Source organism: Thamnophis elegans, chromosome 1 (assembly GCF_009769535.1).
Source record: "Thamnophis elegans isolate rThaEle1 chromosome 1, rThaEle1.pri, whole genome shotgun sequence".
Taxonomy (NCBI): domain Eukaryota; kingdom Metazoa; phylum Chordata; class Lepidosauria; order Squamata; family Colubridae; genus Thamnophis; species Thamnophis elegans.
The window spans coordinates 48,108,405-48,127,747 of NC_045541.1; positions in this window are offsets into that span (position 1 = coordinate 48,108,405).

Consider the following 19,343-nt stretch of genomic DNA (forward strand, 5'->3'; position numbering starts at 1 on the left):
GTGTGCCTGAGAAGTGAGGGTGAAGTGAGGGGAGCAGAGCCACAGAATACAAATAAGGGAGGGTGAGAGTGAATACTAAATGGCAGAAAGCCTTGTGGAATCCATTTTGGCCAGAAAGCCACCACGAAAGACCTACAAATACATAATAATTGTCCCTTTTGCTTTTTTCCCCTCCTGTTTGCTCCTCATATGTACTGTAGCTCTCCAAGAAAACTACTGTCCCTTTGTCCAAAGTTGTCCCCCCTGTTGAGTTTGACAATGCTATGTTTAGGTGCATCGACTAATCAAAAGTCCATCTGGCATGATTCTAAAGATAGAAATAATAATTACTTGAGCATGAAAAGGGTAGAATTTTTAAATAAGGTCAAAAAGAAGCTCCATATGTGAAACACTAAAATACCAGTAAGAGAACAGGTTTGAAATGAGATCTTAGCTACTTGAATTAAAAGGGGTTAAACACCTGGAAAGAAAGAGAAAGTAGTCATATGGCCATTGGTTCCACCACAAATCCGTGAAGCCCTTATCCGCAGAGACATAAGCACGAAGACTAAATCGCGCCGTTCTAAGCGCTAAGGAAAAACGCGACCCTACCGCGATGACATAATTGCAGAGGGCAAATCTGTGCATTCCCAAGCACTCAGTACCCTAAACCTAACCCTAACCCTAACCCTAACCCTAAACCTAAACCTAACCCTAACCCTAAACCTAACCCTAAACCTAACCCTAAACCTAACCCTAAACCTAACCCTAAACCTAACCCTAAACCTAACCCTAAACCTAACCCTAACCCTAACCCTAACCCTAACCCTAACCCTAACCCTAACCCTAACCCTAACCCTAAACCTAACCGTAAACCTAACCCTAAACCTAACCCTAAACCTAACCCTAAAACAAACCCCTAAACCTAATCCTAACTCTTACCTTAAATGAAATCGGCTTTCTGCCGCGGCGCCGTTTTAAAGCGCCCTTCTGTTGCCGCGCTGTTGTCGCGGCGGTGATGACGCGTGGTGATGACGTCGCAGCTTTAGCGCCGTGACTTTATCACCGCGATTTTGACGAGCGCGGTTTTGTCGTGCCACGATGGCCATTTGCTTGCTTCTAGCACGGCCACACTTGGAAGAAATAGATGGATGATTGAAATGAAGACTAAATTAATGCAGGCTATCTGGAAGGAGATAGTCCTGGAGACTGACAAGTCTAGCTGTTAAAATTGAGTTGCTCCAAGGGGCAGTTTCATAGTGTGGTTTACTGACAGACATCAATGATAAATATTTGTATCTTGTAGAAGTGATCCCCAGAGTGCAACCTACTGTTAAAGTACTTAATTGTAAGAAGATGTTCCCAGAACTTAGGATTGATTGATATACCCACATTAAATGTAGGATGCTTAGAAAAGGGATGTCTAGAGGGTTGGAAGATTGACAGTCCCATAAGTGTGGTATGAATGAAAAGCAATTGAATTAAAGCACACTCAGGTCCGAGTTCAGCAGGATAATTTTCACTATTGATATGCATACTCCTTGAATCTGTCATACAATATTTGCACAAGATGAAAATGGTTATTGACATTATGGCTCCTCACCATATTTGTGGATGCTACAGAGCCAAAACAGTCATTAGTTTCTAGAGCCTCTTCAGATGATAGTCACACTACAAATCAAGCAAGACTCCAAGCAAATGTGAACACAAGCATTATGCTGTCCCTCCTATATCACAAAAAAGACTCCTCCTGGGGAGATTCAGGAGACATTTTATTGTGGGCATTAAAAAAAATAAGGCATAGTTTTTAATTTAGTTTTATTATATATTTTTAAAATGTTAACTTAGGAAATTTGTGGGTAACAACTGGCCTGTGAACTTTAGGATAGAGGGCAGACCGACTATTTTAATAATAACTAGACAAATAAAACATGGTAGAACCTCTGGCCTTTATAGGAATATTCCAAACCAAGCATAGATAAAGACTAGAGAGATGGTTTGCACATATGTTTGGCCTTTACAACATTTTCTTGTTTTGGAAAAAACAATGCTTTTTTGGGGGGGTTAAAGGCCCCTTTTAATGAATCTCCAGTACCTATTAGGTACATTGTACTACATGCACATTATTCATTCTCTCATTAGATCTATAATGCCATCCATCGTATGAAACACAACTCTGGGTGGCTCAAAGCAATAATAAAAATCAAATTGTTTAATAATCAATGGCTGTGAATCAGCTGCTAGCAATCTGCAATACGTCTTGATTAAGAGCTAGACTATAAAATCACTTGTGTGTTATGGATCTCCTTGACTGGGGGTTCAATTCAATTTCTCAATTTGCTACTGGGCTATAGAATGGCTTCCCGTAGCGCATCAATGGCAGGTCTCAAAAAAAGTCAGTCTGGGGTTTTTTTCTTTACTAGATTTTGCGGATTTGAGATGGGAGTTTATAGGTGGGAATGGGAGAATTTTCTCTCCCTAAAATTGCTTACCACTCCTAAACAATTGGAACATTATTTTTATTGAACATTAGCCATTTTGTTCCTGAGGTGCTTTGGAGGCTGCAAATCAGATGTGGGGGATCATATCCAACCACAGGTTTGGACTTATGACCACAACTGAAACCAAAATTTATGTGGCTAAGTGAGACAGTTGTTAAGTGAGTTTTGCCCCATTTTACGACTTTGTGTGGCACACTTGTTACATGAATCTCTACATTTGTGGGGTTAGTTACTGCTAAGTGAATTTGGCTTCCCCATTAATGTTGCTTGTCAGAAGGTTGCAAATGGTGATCATATGACCCATATGCAACTGTCTCATAAATATGAGTCAAAATACATGCTGGTTGCCAAGTGGCTGAATTTTGATCACATGACCATGGGGATGCTGCAATGATTGTGTGTGAAAAACAGTCATATGTCACTCTTTTCAGTGCCATTGTAACGTCAAATGGTCATTAAATGAATGGTTGCAAGTCGTGAGCTACATGTATAAGCCGTGAATGGGCTACTCATGTATTACAGGTACGTTCAGCTACGTACAATGCAGCAGTGCTAAATTACGGCTGAAAAGAACCACCTGTCAAGTCATCTGGTACTTGCCTCTGAGCATTTCATCAAGCAAAGAACTCTTTGAGTGTCATGGGAAAAAAATTAAACTAATTCCTTGGCTCCATAATGAATGGAATCTTGCAAATAAACTCCGGAAAATGTTGCACCTTGAGAGAAGAGAAGGTTGAGAGAAGAAAATAGTGTTTCTTTTAAGACCTAGAGCTGAGTTTTCTTTGACCAGGGGCTTCCTGTTCCTGCAGAACTTCCATTCGTTTTTCAATAAAGTTTCCCTTACCAGGCGTAAAACAATTTTCATACATTACTTTCTTCATTGTTTACCCTTTGTTTATGACAATTAAGTTAAATATTCACAAATGGCATGACATCCGTGGGAGTGTGAAGAACACAGCTCTTCTTTATCAATTGGAGTAATTAGTCAGCTTTTATGGAAGGGTCATCTTCATGGCCTAGGAAAATAGTTATCCACCAACACTTTTGTGGGTATAAAGGAAATGCCACCTACTTTCTTCTAGTTATTTTCTCTTAAAGCTATTTGCAACTGTCTTTACGAGACAAATCCCATCTCGTTTTCTCTCCTTTGTAGCAGTTCAACAATTCTATGTCACCACAGTGGTTTAAATTAATAACAACAATGCCTTCTTTTATACTTTAGGCAGCCAAATACTTGAAATGACGGATCCATTTTCCCTTCTTTTATGATGAACTGAACATAGTCCAAAAATAAACCCCCACAGTGGATCAAGGGATGATAGGAATGAAACATTTGGATTTTAAAATTATTATTATTGCAATGACAATTATAGCATTTGCCTTCTACATCGCCTGTAAAATTTCCTTGTTCTTTCTGAGTTTAACAGCAAATCCTACCAATAGGGTTTTTTGGGGGAGGGGGAGGTTGTAGATCTTCCTACAAATATCTTTGCCTCATCCATTCTTATTGTAATGAAATTTGATTTTAATTGTGAAGGTCTTGACTAATGAATTGAGAATTATTAGCACTTCAAAATTCTTAGTGAAGCTCAAAAGTGCTAGAACTCCTTGAGACCATATGTGTGGGTGGGTGAGTGGTACTTTCAAGAGTCTTGAGTCCTGGCACTGTCCTAAACAGGTTTCTGCAGTTTTGTTGGCAAGATTTTTGGAAGTGGTTTTCCACTGTTTGCTTCCTAGGGCTGAGAGTGACTTGGCCAAGCTCATCCAACTAGCTTTGTACCCAAGTCAGGACTAGAACTCACAGTCTCCGACTTTTTAACCTGATGCCTTAACTTCTACATCAAGCTGGTTGAAGCTGAAGATAGTTTATGCTCAAGAGTTTCAAAAATACTCTTCAAAGTACATGGAAGTACAATAGTGAAAAGATGAATTTTGTAAGAAGATGGCTGGATATCAGATACTCCAATGTTCATAGAAATCAGGAAATCTCCACTATGGTTCTAAAAAGAAAGAAACCTAAAACATAGGAGTCTTTTGGGTGGGTGGGGGTATATAAATCCACTAGTAACACATTTCCAAGTCTATGTGCTAATTTCACACCTCTAGCCCATTAATTTCACTGTTATGACCATTCAGGGAACTATAAGACATAGCCAGCTTCTATTATTTCCATTTTTATACTATCAGTACATTAGATGTTAACTTAACAGTGACCTAACTTATAACATCACTCATATATTAGATCCTGTGGAAAGAAAGAACTTTTCTCTGCAGCTTTGTACTCATGGCCTTCGGTCATTGGATGCTCCTCCCAACACAGAGTCATAGACACATATAACAAGAAATGAACTTAATGTGAAAGAAGGACAAAATGGCAGAGCGTATGAAGAACATTCTAATACAGGTAGTCCTTGACATATGACCACAACTGAATAGAAATAGCACTTAGACTTCTATACCGTTTCATGGTGCTTTACAGTCCTCTCTAAGCCGTTTACAGAGTCAGCATATGTCCCCCAACAATCTGACTCCACATTTTACCCACCTCAGAAGAGTGGAAAGCTGAATTAACCTTGAGCCTGGTGATATTTGAACTGCCTAATTGCAGGCAGTCGGCAGGCAGCAGAAAAACCACTGTGCCACCTCGGATGAACCCAACGTTCCCATTGCAAAGTGAGATAGTTAAGTGGGTTTTGCCCCATTTTATGACCTTTCTTGCCACAGTTGTTAAATGAATTACTGCAAAAGTTAAGTTAGTATTACAGTTGTTAGGTGAATCTGACTTACTCACTGACTTTGCTTGTCAAAGGGTTGGAAAAGGAGATGACATGACCCTGGGGCACTGCAACCGTCTAAATATGGCAAGCATCTGAATTTTTATCATACAACCATGGGGATGCTGCAATGGTCATAAGCTTGAAAAACAGACACAAGGCACTTTTTTCCGTGCTGTCATAACTTTGAACAGTCACTAAATGAACTGTTGTAAGTCAAGGACTACCTGTATGTTGAAGACCACAAAACATTATCTTATACTCCCTTTCAGCTCAACACAGAGCCATTAACAAGCATCATTAAGTAGAATAATCTATTTTAACTCTACAGCTAAATGAAAGGTTATAAGTAGAGGACTATATCCTGTATGCTACTTTTAAAAAGTCACGTGTTTCCTAACTGCAGAACAAATGATGTTCAAGAGCATGTTGTGGTATTCAAGGCTCTAAAAAGAATATCCTATGGTTTGTGGTCTTTGGAAAGACATGTGCTGATGGTAGGAAGACTTCTCCAATTTCAGTCTGAGATGTAAAATAGTATAACTATTTTTTGTTTCCTATCCTTTTTGACAATCCTCCCCGAGGCTGCTATTCAATTACTGAAAATGAATGGCCGCAGCAGGCTTCCACAACACTCTTCAACATAAATTTTGTTTTCCGCTATGCTTGGTTGTATGGATATCTTGTTCTGACAACTGCTTCTCTTCATCAAACTCTTCGAATGGTCCTGTAATCTACAAAACAATTGAACAAATCCTTTCAGTCATAGTGAACGTGGAGGTGCAATCCAAAGGTTAGGCCATGGTGCCAATTAACTCCAAAACCACCCTCGTGGACTGAGGAAGCACAGTTTTTATTAAGACTGGTATTATTTAAGAAAAGCGGAGCAGCAGTAACAAGAGACACACAAACTAAGCCACACTGCAGTAGCTCCCTCTGCTGGCCAAATCAAGAGAAACAACCTCCTGCAGGAAAATGAGCAATCCTGTCTAGATTTAAAATGAGGTCCTATCTCATTTCATGGAGTTGATTTGCCTATTTTAAAGATCTCTCTAGTTTTTACGTTCCGTGAAAATTTAATCTGTCATGTGTGTTCAATCAGCCTGGGGGAAAAAAATCTCTTACCTCAAACAAAACAGCATTATTTTTTCAGTATAGCTTTGCATGAAGGAACTGTATGCCATATGGGGATTTCTTTAAATTGAACAGAAGTGCCTTGTAAATGAAAAAAAAATGGCTTCAGGTTTACTTTCCTGTTCTTAAATTTTGAGAGGCTGTTTGGTAGTAAAATGTTTCTATTTAATGATGGTAAAAATATTTATATTTCAACAAGGGATATAATAAGCATAACCAAGAACTAGAAGGGATCATTTATTTTAGTCTTGGCTGGAGCTGAAATTCACACATCTTAAAGTTTCTGTGGTTGAGAAGCACTGAATTTTAGGTTGCTGAGTCCAACTCCCTGCTCAGTGTAGAAATCCAGCTTAAACAGTTGTTCAGTTTTGGCTTAAATAGAAGCTGAATCAATGCTTCTATTGTTGACTTGTTGGTCTGGATACCTTGAACTAGAAACTCCTTTTTGCAATTTATGGTAGTGGTGGGATTCAGCAGGTTCACACTGGTTTAGGCAAACCAGTTATTAAATTACACACACACACACACACACACACACACACCAGTAGCAAAGTGGATATCCTGGGCGCTGCGCTGCAATGGAAAAATGGGCAACAGAGCGGCTGGCGTGGGGGAAGGAGAAGGCTGCTTTCCCTCTTTCTTCTTCCTGCTCCTCCTCCTTCCCTCATGCCAGCCACTCCATTTCCCCTTTCTCCATTGCAGCACAGCACCCAGGATCAATTCATAGCAGGATTGTGGTGCTAATTTAAAGGTAATTTTAAAGGTAATTTAACAACTGGGTCAGGTTGGCCATTGCAGGAGGCTCATCCCGCATGTGCGGTGGAGTTGGAGGATAGGAATGGGCCACGCCTCCCATGAGAGCCAACCTGACCCCGGGTGAACCAGTTGTTAAATTATTTGAATCCCACCACTGACTTAAGGTCACCCTAAAGCAGCAGAAAACAGGTCCTGTTTTTCCCCTATGTGACATTCGCTCAGGTATTTATTTGATTGCTCTTTTTTCAAAATGAGTTTCTAATCCACTTCTTTTTAGTCTTAGCTTATGTTTCAGCTTCCAGTCCTGTGAACTGATCACCTTCTCTACATCAATTCCAATTTCTCTAAATGTTCCTTAAAACATGTATTTGCCATTTTTTAAACCAGCTGAGTGTGCAGAAGCCTAGAGAACTAATGCAAGTGCCAGATCCAATGATTGACTTGTAAACAATCCAAAACCAGGAATATAAAGCAAAAAGCAAAATGTTCTTTGAGATATGTATATATGTCTTTGTCTTCCGAAGAGAGAAGAAGAGAGCGAGACAGCCAGAGAGAGTATAAATCTGATAGTGTAGTAAAAAAACTAAAACAATTAATATTCCTTGTCACCGTGAACCAAATTATTCTTAAATTCTTCTCTGAACCCTCCATCAGTTAAAGAAAGGTGGTACCCAACAATCTTCTCATGTTAAAAGCCTGTGCTATTTTATGATCCAGCCCTTTATTTCAAAGAACCTATATCAAAAAGAATCAAATGAATAAAATAGGTTGGGGGTGTGAAGCGAGGAGTGGGAGGATGTAAAAAAAGAAAAGAAAAGGCCAGTGTGGTTCCCAAGGAGACAAGTGCATTTAGTCCCAGATTACAAAATCTATCTTGCTGTTTCCTTGTTTCCAAATATTGTTTCATTCGCAGAGTACTATGATTAGCATGTTGCTCTCTGTATGCATGTCTTCATTAAACTACAGAAATTAGAAAATGACACGGCATTTTTCCTGTGGGAATAGTTCACCAAGCCTTCGCTCATAAGGCTCATATGAACTAGGTTGCATCCTGCATTTGGCATACAATAATTTAAAGATTAGTTTTTTCCAAAGTCCAAATAGCAAAAAATCTACAGATGTTATACCTGGCAGGTGCATGAACTTTTGAACCCTGAATTTAGAAATGAGCCAATCATTCATTGATTAAATATATCGATTGTATTGATTCTGTGTGTGGTTTGGTTACATTTTCAGAAGATATTCAGTCAAAACTGGACCAAGTGTAAAGAAGGACAATAAGGTGATAAAGACTAAAAACTCATAAAAGAGATTAAAGGAACTGAGTATGTTTGGTCTTGATAAAAGATGGAATTAGGATAGGGGGAGGGAAACTCAAGTAGCTGAAGATTTTACTGAATCCTGAAAGGTTTTGAAGCTAAGGTGGTATCTCAGATTCCTTAAAGATATCCTGTCTTTTCTGATAAAGGTAGTTTGGTAATAATCCAATTGAAATTTCTTTGAGTTATTTTCATTATAGGGCTGTGTATCCAACACTATCTTCTATTTGGACGTGAGGATGATACCAGTTCAAGCAAGATCCCAGATTTATGAAACTATTGATTTCAAGTCAATCTTTCCTCAGGAATTGCTGGAGCTTTTAGCTCTTCTCAATAACTTACAATATGTACAGAAATTTCTAGATGAAGATGATTTAGTTTAATGTAAGTTTTATACTCAGCTTTTTCTTAAGGGGTTGATATGCCTAAATCCTATTTGTGCAATGATTTAGAGCAGCAAAAAGATTGCGGTCTGGCTCTTATTCTCCCCATCTGTCCTCAACGTTATTCAAATTAACTACAGAAGAATATTTATATTTAGCCATCTTGTTTCTGAAATGTATTTGGGTTGTTGATACTTATGGTTTTAAATTTTACTTCTCTAGGATGAACTTAATCAAATGTTATTTTATCGATGAATCTTTGACAACAGCAACAGCACTTAATATTATATACCGCTTCATAGTGCTCTCTAAGCAGTTTACAGAGTCAGCATATTTCCCCCAACAATCTGGGTCCTCATTTTGCCCACCTCAGAAGGATGGAAGGCTGATTCAACATTGAGCTTGGTGAGATTCGATCTGCCAAACTGTAGGTAGCAGTCAGCTGAAATAGCCTGCAGTACTGCACTCTAACCACTGTGCCACCTCCAATCCTATGCTGACTAGGAAGCAAAAGTCTTATAGGGAGGCAGATTCTGACTCAATGTTAAGAAAACTTTCTAATGACATGGGCAGTTCAACAGTGGAACCAATTATTAAAGAAGGTGATCAGTTCCCCTTTGATGAAGCTGTCCAGATAAAAGCTGAACAGTCTTTTGAACCTATCAGAAATGCTTTAATCTGGATTCCTAAACTGAGAAAAGGCTAGCATAATTAGCATCTTCTTAACGTGTTCCTGATAAATATAACCCAACGCATTAGACTAAAACTTTGACTTCATTTCATTGCTCTGTGACATGGCATTGGGCTAACTGAAATGTTTCAGAATGGATCGTACCAGAAATTGTAATAGTAATAAGAGTTCTGTTGTTTTCTTAATGACTATCTGCTTAATATGATCACCCTTATTTCAGACATTATTTAAGTTTAGTCTTACAATTATTACGGATATTTGTTTATCACCTGGAAGGGTGGGGAATTATATGAATGCAAATCTTTCCATCTGACCTTGAGTGCAAAATTATCTTTTTTTTCCAGATCAGCAGTGCAGGAGCACTGCTCATTTAGTGCAATTAAAATATACAGTTAAATTGTGAGAGATTAGAATTAATAGCGTATATCAGTACCAAGCTGAGAGTTGGATTATGTTTTCAGATTTTCAAAAACATAAAGGATTGGGAAAATGTCCATTAATATAATGAAATAGACTATAAAAACCCAGTATTGAGTTGAATGTTTAAGCGCAATGGCAGGTGGCTGGCAATTAATCTTGAGATCATACTCCTGAACCTAATTGATAAACTCATCATATTATATGAGTCCATACAACCTAACAAATTAAATCTCAAAGTCAGCATTAATGAAACATCAGTAGGAAAAAACATTCCATGGATAGAAGCTTTTTAACATAGATTTCAATAAGATCTGAATAAGAAAGTTATCTATAAAAAAATCATAACACAATCTTGTTATGTTGGAAGAAAATTTAATGTCTATGGTGCTCCCACCCCTAAAAATAATGGAGCAAAATTTAAAATTTAATGAAACAAAACCAAATGTTACAAAAGTCTGTCAAAATCTCTCAACTAGAATGTTTTCACATAAAAAAGCAAATATATATATTTGTGGTAAATCAATAAATATTAATTTTCATTCTATTAACTGTGCTTCAGTTGATCCCTATAGTTGTGTTGGAGTTGATACAATGCAACAATTATTTGTAAATATTTATAGTAATTATTTAACATACTCTTAAGTTTAATAAAGTTGTCCTAGGATTATCTTCACTGACCATCTATCAGTGGAAGGGACATCTTTAAGGGAATGGATTCTATTGACTGATCCTCCAGGTATGTATAGTGGTGGACATGGTGTCTACAAAGGAAAGCAAGCAAGAGTAAAATCCTGTTCTGGGGACCTGTAGAGATTCTCAGTCATCCAGTCACGATTGTCCCAAAGATGCTTTTTTTTAGGAGGCAACTGGACTTTCTTGTTTTTTCTTTGAAGATGTTTTTCCTCTTATCCAGGAAGCTTCTTCAGCTCTGACAAGACAGTGGGGAACCTAAAGAAGCTTCTTGGATGAGAAGTGAAATGTCTTCAAAGAAAAAAAAATGAAAGTCCAGTTGCCTCCTGAAAAAGCACCTTTGGGACTGTTCTGGAGGGTTAACTCAAACAATAATGCATGGTGCTCAGGATCTGAAGTATTTACATACTTCCATTTCGTTCTAATGTTAGAAGAATCCTTAACAGAAAGCTGTAATTGGCAGATAAAATATCGGATGAAATGGTATTTAGACAATTAACATTTATGACAATACAAATTTGTCCTTAGGATGTTGCAGCATCTCTTACCCTGCTGCAATTTTATGGGAACTGAAAACATTGGGTAATTTCCTTCTATTTATTGCTACTTCATACTTCCTCTCTTCTTGTCTCATGTGTTGACTTCTGCTTGAGGGCTCCTCAGGCCATCTGCCTGTCCTTTTGTACTCTGTAAAATTCTGCATGCATGGAGGGTGCCGTTAAGAACAGCACAATATTTGGCCTATGGTTCACCTGCAGCAAAACTATATTTCATGTGGAGGTGGCATAAAATGGGAAATGCATAGTTTTTGTTCTTTGGTCTATTTTGCACACTATGTTTTTCAGGTCCATCACCAACATCATCATCATCCCACATTAACCCACTGCAAGTTATGGATCACAATCTACTAATCCAGTGCAGAATGGTAGATTGAAATGTTTCATCTTGTGAGTCAAGAACTAAGACTGAGTGAATGGCCCAAAATTATCCTGTAAGCTTCAGTGCCTAAAGGAAGATAAGAGCCTGGGTCTCCCCACTCACAGTACGGCAGTTTGACAACTATACCACACTGTGTCTCATATATATGGATGATGTGAACACATTCACATAAACACTTCCCCCAGGGGTGGGTTGCTGCCGGTTTTACTATTGGTTCGCAACCCATGTGCTACCTGCGCGTGTACTCGCTTCGCTTGCGTGCACGTAGGCTGTCCAATTTAAATTGTTCTTCACGCATGCACAGAACAATTTACAGTGAACTGCGCACACGCAGTCACTAAAAACCAAAATGGTGGTGGCCTGATGGCGGCAAGGAAACTTGTTCAAAGGTCTGGCAGGCCTGGATCACTGCTGGTTCTGCGACCCAGGCCTGAATTCCGCTACCAGTTCGACTGAACGAGGCCAAACTGGGAGCAACCCACCTCTGACTTCCCCATGAAGTGTACATGTTAAGTACACACCTTGCATCCTTTAGTACTTATGGTCAGTCTTTAGTAGTTTGGGATAGATATCATTGGTTTAGGGAAGAGAGTGAGAAACTGGCCCAAAATCACCTAGCTGGCTTCTGTGTCTAAGGGAGGATTAGAACTTGGGTCTCTCACTCCTAGTCTAAGACTTTTAACCACCACATGTTAATGGTTCATAGTTCTAATATATATACATTAGGTATATCAATCCCATTTCCAAATGGTTCCAAGTCGTAAAAGACAAGGGATCTTATCTCTTTAGGCTAACAGTCAAAAGTTGGTATTTGCTCATCTTTATAAAAACATTTCTAAATTTTAGTACTTTGTTTTTGTTCATTATTTTAAAGGGATATTTGTACATTGTTCAGAACATAACTTCCTATTTTGTTATCTTTATAATTTAAAGAATTGCTGGCAGCAGGAGCCATGGAGGGAGGTCAAAATCAGCAAATCAGTGATGGATGGACTGTCACAATGCAAGCCCTGATTGTTGTGTATGTGAGTTAATATCATATGAATATTCAGATGGGTGAGCATGCATCGCAGGGTTCTGTCTGCTCTGTTGCAGATTTTGATCCTCTCCCCAAGGACACTACTGATTATAGATTGGTAATTATATTTGCTAAATAAAGAAGAATCTTGTTAACTATTTGCTAAAAAGATTCGGCCAAATTTTTTCCTTCAAAAAAACTGGGAAAAGCAAGAGTACCATTCTGCACACTCAAAGATAACATAGGATTAAAATACGTAAAATATTTATTTTGCTTTGTATTTTTAATCCATTCCTGGCTAAATATGGTATTTGAGGGAACTATTACCCTGTTCACTACAATATTGCTACTACCCTGTTTTCCTGAAAATAAGACCTTTCCGGATAATAAGCCCAATTGGGCTCTTGAACACATGCACTAAAATAAGCTATCTCCCAAAAATAAGCCCTCCCTGAAAATATTGCAACACAGCAGCAGCCATGAGATGACCACAATTGCTGCCTCCTGAACCTCAAAAATAATAAGACCTCCCTGAAAATAAGGCCAAGCCCTTAATTCGGCGGTCCAAAGAAAATAAAACCTTGACTTATTTTCAGAGAAACATGGTATCCTGATGCTTATGGTAGCATTTTGGAAGAATTTAGAAAATAAACATCTTTGTTGTCATACCTTTAAAAAATTTTCTGTCGGAGGGGGGTTCACTTCCTTTGTTTTGTACTAATCTGTCAATTTCTTTATTTATTAAATATTACTTCCTTGAAATGACAAAAAACACCATTTAGGATTTTTAAAAAATAAATACAAAAATTGCATAATGTGAGCACCAGTTACTGCTAGCCACATTCCCTAAAAATGTCACAAGTTTTTTCCCCAAAACTGTGCTAGTTTCCAAATCTTTTAGCAATTAGACGCCCACACTTAAAAGTTGAGTTTTTCTTTTGACTCCAGTCAAATCACAACAGTTTGCCAATCTCCGGCCTGGGAAAAACTAGCATCTTAATCAAAAATGCAAACCCAGAGACAACAGTGTGTATTGTAACCAAGGTTATAGTCTAGGGACACAGTCAAGAGTAAGAAAGCATGAATAAAACAAGACAAAATACAGAAGAAGCAATGCACATGAAATAACCTAGCTATGATTTTTTTTTAAAAAAAAGCAGCAATAATGGGAAATGAATAAACAATTAGAGGAGCGAGCTCATTTATTACCCAGTCAGAGAAAATAAAATTTAAATTATCTTCAGCCAAATTACTTCTGAGATATGTTGGTCAGGAAATATGTTGGTCAGGAAAGCCTCCAGAGCCTGGGGAGGGTGAAAAACACCCTCCCCCACACCGTGGTGCAGGAGGCCGATTAGGTCTTGCCCACATGGCCAGCAACAGGGCAGCGAACTCATTGCTGCAATTTTTGAAGCCCACCCCTGATTACTTGTCTTTGTAATTCATTCAAAATAATGAAAAAACCTCCCTCCCATTTTCACCTAGAGCAGTGTTTCTCAACCCTGGCCAGTTTAAGATGTGTGGAGTTTATTTTCCAGCATTCCTCAACCAGCAAGACAAGCTAGGGAACTTTTGGAGTTGAAATCCGCACATCTTAAAGTTGCCAAGGTTGAGAAACACTGATCTAGATATGGAATATTAATTTCATGATGCATATCAATTTCAGTGTAAATTGAACTCCTCTTGTATTGTTGGGCATGGGGTTCTTGGATAAGAGAAAATTGAATGAAGTTCAAGAGTTTGCCAGAAATGTTAACTTTAGTTGACACAAACAGTATAGAAACTGAGGCTAAATATGCTTCAAGATCTTCAATTGTAGATGTGGTGTATCACAAAGCATTATGAATTATTTGAGGAAGTATACTAACAAGCTCTGTTGAAAGAAAGTGTTGTGCAATATTTTCCAGGTTTCAAGGTATTTGCTTGAAGTAAATGGAGAAATAAGAGCTTGAAATGTGATAAGTTTAAGAATTCAAGACATTTTTGTATGAAAACACAAATGAATCAGTTTGCTGATTTACAGTCTTATATAGTTTCTCCCCATTAAGAACTTGTGGGCCTAATTTGATCCTTAACAAAATGTGTAACAAATAGCTCCCAATATTATGAAGTTAAATGTTGAGGTTAATATTTGACCTAGAAGGCTAAGTTATAAACATTCTTTTTGTTCTAAAAAGTTTAGAACAGATACACCAAGTGCAGATCCATATTATTTAACATTATGCTCAGTTATAAATATACTAACACATGCTTAAAAATCTTTTGGGGAGAATTTTTTTTACTTGTAATATAGTGCTAAAGTATGGTAAAAATAATACTCTGAAAACACATTTTATTGAGCAGATATAAACAAAATCAGAACACAAGAAGTGAAAACCAGACTTGTCAATGCTTAGTCTAACATGTATTGTTTTAGTGTCATTGATGAAATAAACCAAGCATATGTTTGAAACTTTCCCTACCCCCAGTTCTAGTATGGAAAAGGCATAGAATCATAGAGTTAGAAAGGACCATCAATATGTTTTTATAAAAATATAAATAGAATGAGAAAAATACATCAGGGGTTCACAAAATGTAAGCATTGCATTAAAATAACCAAAATATTAAATGAAACTGTTTATTCCACATTTTACCCTCTGGAAAAAAAGAGCAGCTTTCTTCTATAAACAACTGTTCCAGTATTTGACAAGTGCTATCATATCTTTCTTCAGGTGTCTTTTTAAAGACTAAATCTACTAGCTATTTCTATCTCTATGTATAGGATTTAATCTCTCTGATCATATTTGTGTCCTTTTCTGATCCTGTTTCAATTTCTGTAATCCTCATTAAAATGTATTGCCCATAATGGACATAGTATTTGAAGTATGATCTAATTAAAACAGAATTGAATGATCGTGTGATCAATCAATTATGTGATCCATCAATTAAATATATACATATTCAGAAGCCAAAAATCAAATTTGCCTTCTTTGCAACCATATTGGGCTGCAATGAATTTGCAATCAACAACTCTTCCAAAATTGTGATTGTCAGTAATATTACTTAAAACAGATAATTAGCATCCTGTAACTGTATATTTAATTTCTGTTCTGAATAATTTTGCACTCTTCTATGTTAAACTTCATTTGTTTACTTTCAATCCTTTCATCCAGATTGTCATGATTTTTATTTCTGTCTTATGTAGTATTATTGTCCTATCTCATCCACTTTGGTATCATCTATACATTTACAAAATATTCCCACCACTTATTAATCCAGAAAAGTAATAAAAATATTGTAGAGATCCCCAGAGAAACCCCTGTGAGATACCCACTCAAACATCACCAATTTGATGAGGAACCATTGACAAACACTCTTTAAGAAAGTTTTTTCAGCCACCATAATTGGTGTACCACTGACCCTATCTTAACTAACTTCTTCAACAGCATTTATGGGGTATTATATTGCTGAATTCAAGGTGTATGCTCATAGTATTCCCACTGTCTATTACATGCTTACAGATTATTTATTTATACTCTGTTCTAGATTTTTCCAGTATTGTTGTCAAGTCAAGTCTTTGTTTTGCTGAAACTTTCTTTTTTTCATTTTTGAAGGCAGCAGCATTTACTATGAAGACATAATTTAGATAGGAGCTATCATTTAACCATGTTTGTCTACCATTCTCAATCAAACAGTAACATATTAATCATTACTGTGTGTTTGTTTTTACTGGGGAAAACATCTGTACATTTGTAATACTGTTGTTTCAACTATAAGGGCAAGTCCCCATAGTTGCATTGCTAGAATTTCCTCCCATGCCAAAGCCAGTAGAATATCAAGCCATTCTAAATCCCTCACAATGTGGCATGTACCTGCATTGTGCTGCTCTTCATAGCTTTAGTACATGCTATTCCCAGAAAGGCTATGAAAGCCATAACCCAATTAGCAGAGCAAAGCAGCTGATTACAAGTGATCAAAAATGTAAAGTGCTGGTCTTTTTAAGGAAAGGAAAGCAATTTAGTTGGATAATAAATGGAAATAAAACCCAGGTGCTCATTTTAAATATCTGGAAAAAGTTTTCCATTCACAGAAGACTTGGAAAGCCCATGAGGAATATGTAGTCTCAAAGTTCTCCACAGCTATCAAGAAATTCTCAGAAGAATTAATGGAATGGAATGGAATTAATACCAGCAGCTTTAAAACTGACCAGTGCCATAACCCTTATACAAGTTTGATTTGGAGGTCAAATAATCATCTACATTTTTCAAAAAGTGAACTTATGCAAGCAAAATTTTAAGGTCCTGTCATGCTATGTGGAATGACCTGGGAGTCACGAGGAAGGGCTGAATGGTAGGTAATGATCAGAAAAGATAATGTTAAGCCCACAGAAGGAATGGGAGAATGACAAATGTCTTAGAATGGACCCTACCTGTTTCTTGGACTGTAAAAGTGATTGGGAAACAGATGTACTTTTAGACTTGCAAGATTGTTGATATAACTTCACAATAAAGACATAATTAATTCTCCTGGGTGTGCTTCTTGTCTAAGCTGACAGGCCTTTACATGTAGCCCCAAGGAGTACAGTCCTTAGGCTTGAGATGGGAATGCCAAAATTAGAAGCAAGGGCATGGAATTTAGTCTTCATAGGCTGGAAGCTGATTTACACTCTTCCTTATCAGTTAGTTATGAAAATATTCTTGGATGACTATTCATCAACATGGTTATCAGCAGTGAACCAGAAACATAGGTACTCTGGGCTTGTCATGGATTTGTTCTTAGTTTCTATTTTTGATCAGGTAAGAAAGACAGTTCACCGAAGACTGAATGATATCAGGTGTCAAAATGAAGGTAGATAAGGTAGCACCATCTCCTAGGATATACAAATTCTGATATATAAAAGCACTTTGCAAATTGCGAGTTTGTATTGTTGTTCCTAGGACTGAGAATGATTTTTTTCAGAACCAGACATATCTATTACCAGTGACGTGCGGTGAGGTTTATGGCTGGTGAGGCAGGCGGGCAAAAGCCACCCTGCCACCCCGGCGCTATGTCTGACATAGAGGCGGGACGCCTCTATGTCGGACATAGCAGCAGGGCGGCTTTTGCTCTAGCGCCGGGGCGGCAGGGCGGCTTTTGGCCACTTTCAAGAAAGCTTTCTTGAAAGCGGGCAAAAGCCACCCTGCCACCCCGGCACTATGTCCGACATAGAGGCAGGACGCCTCTATATCGGACATAGCAGCAGGGCGGCTTTTGCCTCTAGCACCGGGGCGGCAGGGCGGCTTTTGCCCACTTTCAAGAAAGCTTTCTTGAAAGCGGGCAAAAGCCACCCTGCCGCCCTGGCGCTAAAGGCAAAAGCAGCTCTGCTGCTGTGTCTGTCATAGAGGTGTCACGCCTCTATGCCGGGCACAGCGCAGGGCATCCAAAAGCCCTGCCGCTGTGTCCGTCATGGAGGCTTCCCTCCTCTATGGTGGACACAGCACCGGGGTGTCCAAAAGCCCTGTCGCTGTGTCCGTCATAGAAGCGTCCCTCCTCTATGGCGGACACAGCGCTGGGGCGTCCAAAAGTCCTGTTGCTATGTCCGACATAGAGGCGTCCCACTATGTCCAAAAGCCCTGCTGCTATGTCCAAAAGCCCTGCCACTGTGTCTGACATAAAAAAAGTGCTGGACCACGCCCCAGCAGAGGCGGGTAAAACACACACACACACACACACACACACACACAAATTACTTACAATAATACAATTACTTACAAATTACATTAATTTTGAATTCCTCCCCCTCCTCCGATCCACATAACTTTTCCAACTGTTTTAGAGGATTTCAACTCTGCTCTTGTCTGCCATGATGAAAATGTAAAAGGAAAAAGGCAAGAGCTGCTAAGGTCAGGCTGGGTTATCTGCTGCCAGAGTCCCCAATGGATGACTCTGCTTAACTGTTTAAAAAAGCCTCTTAAAAAAACGCCCTCTACAGGAGGAGGCAAGAGAACCAAGTGCCTCATCTACATAAGGAATTTTTCGGCTTTTAATCCTTGCTTAACACTGCTCGAGTGATCATAAAGATAGATTAAATGAGGCACGTGGTTCTCCCGCCTCCTCCTGTAGAAGGCACCTTTTTAGAGGCTTTTTTAAACAGTTAAGCACTAAGCAGAGTCATCCACTGTGACTCTGGCAACAACTACCTCAGCCTTTTTCCTTTTACATTTTCTTTTCTTTTCAGGATGACAGTGGCCCTGCCACTCCTGCCTGCACATCACTGTATATTACTATAGTGTTTCTACAGGCTGATTCCAAGGTGCAAGGTTTAGGGCTTTCTCCCGATTCCTGCCTATATTGGCCTACCCCATAGAGGCCAGTTCCCTCATCCAGCTTCTGCATAGCCAGATAGGATGGAAAATGAAATGCCAAGGTTCCTTCAGTTGCCCAGGTTTCTTTTCAAATCTACTAATCTACTTATTCCCAAATCAGGGTACAAGCATAAATACTGTCTCTTTCTTCTTTCTTTCTCTTTCTAGAAAGAAAGAAAGAAAGAAAGAAAGAAAGAAAGAAAGAAAGAAAGAAAGAAAGAAAGAAAGAAAGAAAGAAAGAAAGAAAGATGATAGATGGATGGATGGATGGATGGATGGATGGATGGATAGATGATGGGTGGATGATGGAGACAGACAGACAAAGCTAAATAGATATAATGCCCATAATGGACATAGTATTTGAAGTATGATCTAATTAAAACAGAATAGAGTTGAATGATCCTGTGATCAGTGAA